The following is a 6,725-nucleotide window of genomic DNA, read 5'->3' as shown; positions in this document are numbered from 1 at the left end:
AGTGCACCAGGCGAATCCTAAGTGTCATTGTGTTCCTTGGATGGTATACGAAGTTTTCTTTTAGGTTTTGGCCTATCATTTATTCCTGTTTAGAGCCTTGCTTCTTTCCTGTGTGTGTTGTTTTTTGTTTTTTGGTTTTTGACTTTGTGAGACAGATCATGAATTTGAGAAATATTTAAAGGGAGAAAGGAAGGAGCAACTGGATATTTTCTTCCGTTCTTCCTTTCTTCCTTTCTTCCATTTCTCTCTTTCTTTCTTTCCTTCTTTCTTTGTCTTTCTTTCTTTTTTTTTTTTTTGACAGAGTTTTGCTCTTGTTGTCCAGGCTGGAGTGCAATGGCGCAATGGCACAATCTTGGCTCACCGCAACCTCCACCTCCCGGGTTCAAGTGATTCTCCCGCCTCAGCCTACCGAGTACCTGGGATTACAGGAATGCGCCACCACACCCGGCTAATTCTGTATTTTTAGTAGAGACAGGGTTTCTCTATATTGGTCAGGCTGGTCTCGAACTCTTGACCTCAGGTGATCCACCCACCTCGACCTCCCAAAGTGCTGGGATTACAGGTGTTAGCCACCGTGCCCAGCCTGGATGTATTATTTCTTAATTGAATTGCATGAATCATATCTGGGATGATGGGTTTTAAAACAAATAAAATAAAGTCTACACAGCACAGAGTATTTTTGCATTTGAATAATGAGTTGTCTATAACTTATACTGAAGACAAAACCAAACCAAAGAACAAACTTGGGTATAACTTCTGAAGCTGCAGTGAACTGGCTGGGGAAAAGAGAAGCATTTCAGATCCTGGGAGGGAGTTTTCTGCTTGTTTTCGAGCCAGGCCCCAGCATTAGCGATATGATTACGTTCTCCGAAGCTTGGTGTGTTATTGAACAATGCTGTTGTAGCTGGCCTGGGCATGCCCACGAGAGAAATGCAACATGAGGCATCAGAACGATGAGAGATACAGACTTCAAAGAAGAGAGAACCAGCTAAATAGTGCTCTTTGTTTTTGAAGCACATGGTACCAAGATAAGCCATTTCATAAGCACCATCCTATGGGCCTCCCCAGAGCCTTGCCAGAGGAGGCAGCTCCAGGCTCCATCCCAGGCTGGGAATGAGGCTCACAGGTGGACAGTGGCTTTCCAGTGTCCAGAGCCACACCCTTGTACTCTTCTTTAATGCCTCTTTATGACAGGCTCTGATGTGAACCATATTCTCAGAATGAATCTAGTTGAGTCCCTGGAAATGATAGGTATTTATTTGTGTAATATCATGTAAAGCCCAATTTAAATGGGTCTTCCTATGAAAAACAACATCACACAAGTGGCAGCTGATCTGATAAAGCTGATATTTGTCATTAACTTGGTTTTCTCCCTCTGCCTCTTGTCCTTCCCACTTGTGGCCCACAAATAACCAGAGGGAAACAAAATGAGACAAAAGGAAAACTTCATGCTGCAATGCATGAGACAAAAGAACATGGATGAGGATGTGGCCCCCAGAAAAGAGCATGACAGCTCAATCCACCATTTGTGAGCTCCCCACATTCACAAAATGGGAACACTTGAGGCTAAGTTCTTAGCAGATGTGACAAGATCCAGCCACACGATTCTCATTAATGGGCCTGGGAATCCTGCAGTGGAAACCTTAGCCCTGTGCTGAGAATTCTTTCTATTGTTTCATATCCCCCTAAGCCATAAATGGTTGTTATGTAAATGTCATGTTGCTTAATTCCCAATGTACCTCTTTACTCCCTCTAATCCTCTGTTAGACACATACGCATACAGCCGATGTGTTTAGATTTTGCTCAGAAATAAAGCACCCTACCAGCGCTGAGGAAGAGATGAAGGTTAATATCTGTATTTACCTCCCCTGTGCTTAAGCAGGTGAAAAAGGCTGGTGGTGCTGCAAATGGTTGCGCATGCTGCTGAGTCAGGGGTGGCCTTCCACAGTTTTGTAATGCAGGCCAGTGTTGTTCAGAATTGCCTTTCTAATAAAACCACCATTGAAATGAGCAGAGGGAAAAAAATAAAAACCAGTTCACCAAACTCTTTCAATACAACGTCCCAAAGAAATGAATATGCCAATGCTAAACAAAGATTGTCAAACAAACAAAAAAGACTACAGCCTTGCCACAGGGTATCCTGTTCTTGAATTGAGATTTGGCAGCAAGGAGCTAAGTACCAACCACTATTTCCAGATCATAGCCCAGCCAAGTGTTTCAGCATTCAACACAATCTTCCCTTGACTTCTCCAGGTACGCAAAAGGGCATTGCTGCAAAGAGGCAAAGACACACATCCTGGATGCGTCAGCTGAGATTATCTGGGAAACTAGACACCTTTTTGACGGACGGAGATAGATGAGCCCTTCAGGTAGAGTTCTCCACTGTCTTTAGAGAATTTACGTTAAATCTTGGATTGCTGGAAGTGATGGGGCTGGGAAATGATATGCAAATTCTGCCCTATCCCCTGCAAAGATAAAAAACAATAACTCACAGATGGTAAGCCTAACATGATCTGGTCCTGTATTACTGAATTTCTGAGTTGGATCATGTAGTTCCATGTTCATTTCCCAGATGGGAAATAGAACCCCAGAGGTGATGAATGACCTGTTGAAGTTGTACACCATTAGAGACAGAGTCAGGAATACAACCATGGTCACTGCTCGTGCTCCAGTGTTCTTTCCAATAACCTGGACACCAGAAACTTTTTTAATGCCAAAATATTTACCCATAGTTGGTCAATCTAATTATCAAGTTTAGATGTAAAGCTTCTTGGTACAGCCACAATTTTAGTTATTTATTCATTTGTTTATTTATTTTTGATCATTGAACTTGAGCATTTTATTTTAGTCCTTTTGGATTTCTTTTCCTCTTTGGCTTTTTCTTTTAATAACAGATTTTTAGATCTTACAAATTGAAGATGATGTGTGTAAATTTTTGTGTAATAAATACGTCTGCATCTGTTGAAAAGTAGTTTGAGTGTTTTTTTTTTATTTTTATAATTTAGTTTTGTATTTTTGCCATGTTATTTATTTCTTCCCCTGCCCCGCAGCTTTACAAAGGTATAATTAACAAATAAAAATTGTATGTATTTATGGTGTACAAAATAATGTTTTGATTTATGTATATGTTGTGAAATGATTACAATAAGGGAATTAATATTAATACATCCATTTCCTCTCTTATCATTTTTTTGCAGTGAGACCATTTAAGATCTACTCTCTTAGCAATTTTCAAGCAAGTAATTAATACATTATTGCTAACTATAGTTACCATGCTATACAATAGATCTCCAGAATTTATTCATCCTGTACAACTGAAAATTTTTACCCTTTGACCAGCATATCCCCATTTCATACACGTAGATACCCCCAGCCCCTGGCAACCACCATTCTACTCTCTGCTTCTATGAATTCAACTTCTTTAGATTCCAAATGAGTGAGATCCTGCAATATTTGTCTTTCTGTGCCTGGCTTATTTCATTTAACACAATGTCCTCCATTTTCATCCACATCGTCAGAAATGACAGAATCTTCTTCTTTTCTTAAGGCTGAATTATACTTCATTGTGGATATATACCACGTTTTCTTTACTCCATTTACTTGCCAATGAACACAAGTTCATTCTATAACTTGGCCACTGTGAATAATGTAATGATCATGGGAGTGCAGTTACCTCTTTCACACACTGATTTCACATCCTTCGGGCATATGCCCAGATGTGGGATTGCTGGATCATAAGGGAGTTCTATTTTTAGTTTTTTGAGGGATCTTTATACTGTTTTCCATAATGGTTGCACTAATTCACATTCCCATCAACAGTGTACAAGGTTCCCTTTTCTCCACATCCTCACCAACATTGTTGTATTTCGTCTCTATGATAATAAGCATTCTAACATATGTAAAGTGAAAAGTCATTGTGATTTTAAAAATGGCCTTTTCCTGCTGATTGGTAATATTAGCATTTTTTTCATACACCTGTTGGCCATTTGCATGCCTTCTTTTGAGAAATGTCTATTCAGGTCCTTTGCCCATTTTTTGAATTGGATTATTTGTTTTTCTTGCCATTGTCTTGTTTGAATTCTTTATATATTGTGGATATTAATCCTTTATCAGATGTATGGTTTGCAAATATTTTCTCCCATTCTGCTAGTTGTCTTTTTGCTAGGCTGATTGTTTTCTTTGCTATGCAGAAGTTTTTAGTTTTTTTTTAACTTTTATTTTAGGTTTGGGGGTATATGTTAGGTTTGTCACCCAGGTAAACTCATGTCATGGGGGTTTGTTGTACAGATTATTCTGTAACTCACGTATTAAGTCCAGCACCCAATAATTACCTGTTCTGCTCCTCTCCTTCCTCCAAATCTCCACCATCAAGTAGACCCCAGTGTCTGTTTCCTTCTTTGTGTTCATGTGTTCTCATCATGTAGCTCCCACTTATAAGTGAGAACATGTGGTGTTCAGTTTTCTGTTTCTGCATTAGTTTGCTAAGTTTAATAGCCTCCAGATCCTTCCATGTTCTTGCAAAAGACATGATCTCATTCTTTTTTATAGCTGCATAGTATTCCATGGTGAGTATGTACCACATTTTCTTTATCTCATCTGTCACTGATGTGCATTTAGGTTGATTTCATGTCTTTGCTGTTATGAATAGAGCTGCAATAAACATTCACATGCATGTGTCTTTATGGTAGAATGAATTATATTCCTCTGGGTATATACCCAGTAATGAGATTGGTGGGTTGAATGGTACTTCTGCTTTTAGCTCTGAGGAATCACCACACTGCTTTCCACAATGGTTGAACTAATCTACTCTCCCACCAACAGTGTATAAGTGTTCCATTTTCTCTGCAACCTTGCCAGCATCTGTTACCTTTTGGCTTTTTAACAGTAGCCATTCTGACTGGTGTGAGATGGTATCCCATTGTGGTTTTGATTTATTCCTCTAATGATCAGCGGTACTGAGCTTTTTTTCATATGCTTATTGGCCACATGTATGTCTTCTTTTGAAAAGTGTTTGTTCATGTATTTTGCCAAGTTTCTAATGAGGTTGTTTGTTAATATCTTGGAAATTTGTTTAAGTGTCTTATAGATGCTGGACATTAGACTTTTGTCAGATGCATAGTTTGAAAATATTGTCTCCCATTCTGTGGGTTGTCTGTTTACTCTGAGTTTCTTTTGCTGTGCAGAAGCTCTTAAGTTTAATTGGATACCACTTGTCAATTTTTGCTTTTGTAGTGATTGCTTTTGGTGTCTTTGTCATGAATTTTTTGCCCATTCCTATATCCAGGATGGTATTGCTTAGATTGTCTTCCAGAGTTTTTATGGTTTGGGGTTTTACATTTAAGTTCTTAATCTATTTTGAGCTTATTTTTGTCTGTGGTGTAAGGAAGGATTCCAGCTTCAGTCTTCTGCATATGGCTAGTCAGTTATCCCAGCACCATTTATTGAATAGGAAGTCTTTTCCCTATTGCTTGTTTTAGTCAGTTTTGTTGAAGATCAGATGGTCGTAGGTATGTGGCCTTGTTTCTATGCTCTCTACTCTTTTCCATTGGTCTATGTGCCTGTTTTTGTACTGGTACCATGCTGTTTTGGTTATTGTAGCCCTGTAGTATAGTTTGAAGTTGGGTAATGCGATGTTTCCAGCTTTGTTCTTTTTGCTTAGGATTGCCTTGGCTATGTGGGCCTTTTTTTGGTTTTAAAATAGTTTTTTCTAGTTCTGTGAAGAATATCATTGGCAGTTTGAGAGGAATAGCTTTGAATCTGTACATTGCTTTTCAAAGCATGGCCATTTTAATGATATTGATTCTTCCTATCCATGAAGATGGGATGTTTTTCCATTTGTTTGTGTGTAAACTGTGTATAAATAAATAGTTAAAACTGTAGTTAAAATAGTTTAAACTAATGTTCACTTATCTATGTAAACAATTAAACTGTAAACTATTAAACACAGACAAGTGAACATCAGAGAAGTTTGGAGACTTGTCCCAGGTACCCTGACTCTAAATGGGATTCCATAACTCCAAGTCCAGTGAAGGGTGGTCACTTTAAAAAATTGTTTATAAGTGGCAAGTGGAGTGTAAAATTAAAATTGTAAAGTAGGTTTTGTTTTTTTTTCCCCACGTTCTTTTTGTCTCACCCTATGGCTTCAACCAATTGTCTTTCTGGAGACTGCACCAACACTTTCCCTCTGCTTGAGTTTCTTTCATCACTTTTCAAGCTGTGGATTGGCTATCAGTAAATCAGTCCATATCAGGTTGACCAAGCAAGTGGCTACCTCATTGGCTCTCAAGCACTTGCTGGTCTACCTTATCTTTTAAAAGCCTTGTAAACTTCATGTAGGCGCACAATCCCGAGGCAGGAGGGAAACATTTTGGATTCAACAATCCAGCACAGTTTGTAAACATTTGCCTTATATAGTCCCTGGTATTATTCCTGGGGTACAGACTGCCCCTTTGTCCTATAAAAAGGACACACAATACCCCTGAGACTTGAATACCCTTAAAAGTTCATCAGCTTCTGAGTTGTTACTCTTTTTTTTTTTCAGTACAGCAAATATTTCTTTAGGATAAATTTGATCTTTACCCTCTGTTGACTCTGAAAATATGTTTTCCTATTTTCATGTAATTTTCACTCTTCTGATTATCTTCCCCAGTGAGATATATTTTACAATGAAAACCTTTTCTAGGACCGTGAAAGGAAAACTGATCTCCTGAATGATACCTGAGTAT

This window comes from Pongo pygmaeus, chromosome 6 (assembly GCF_028885625.2).
Source record: "Pongo pygmaeus isolate AG05252 chromosome 6, NHGRI_mPonPyg2-v2.0_pri, whole genome shotgun sequence".
Classification (NCBI taxonomy): domain Eukaryota; kingdom Metazoa; phylum Chordata; class Mammalia; order Primates; family Hominidae; genus Pongo; species Pongo pygmaeus.
The sequence above is the reverse complement of the archived record's forward strand: the minus strand, read 5'-3'. Positions refer to the sequence as shown.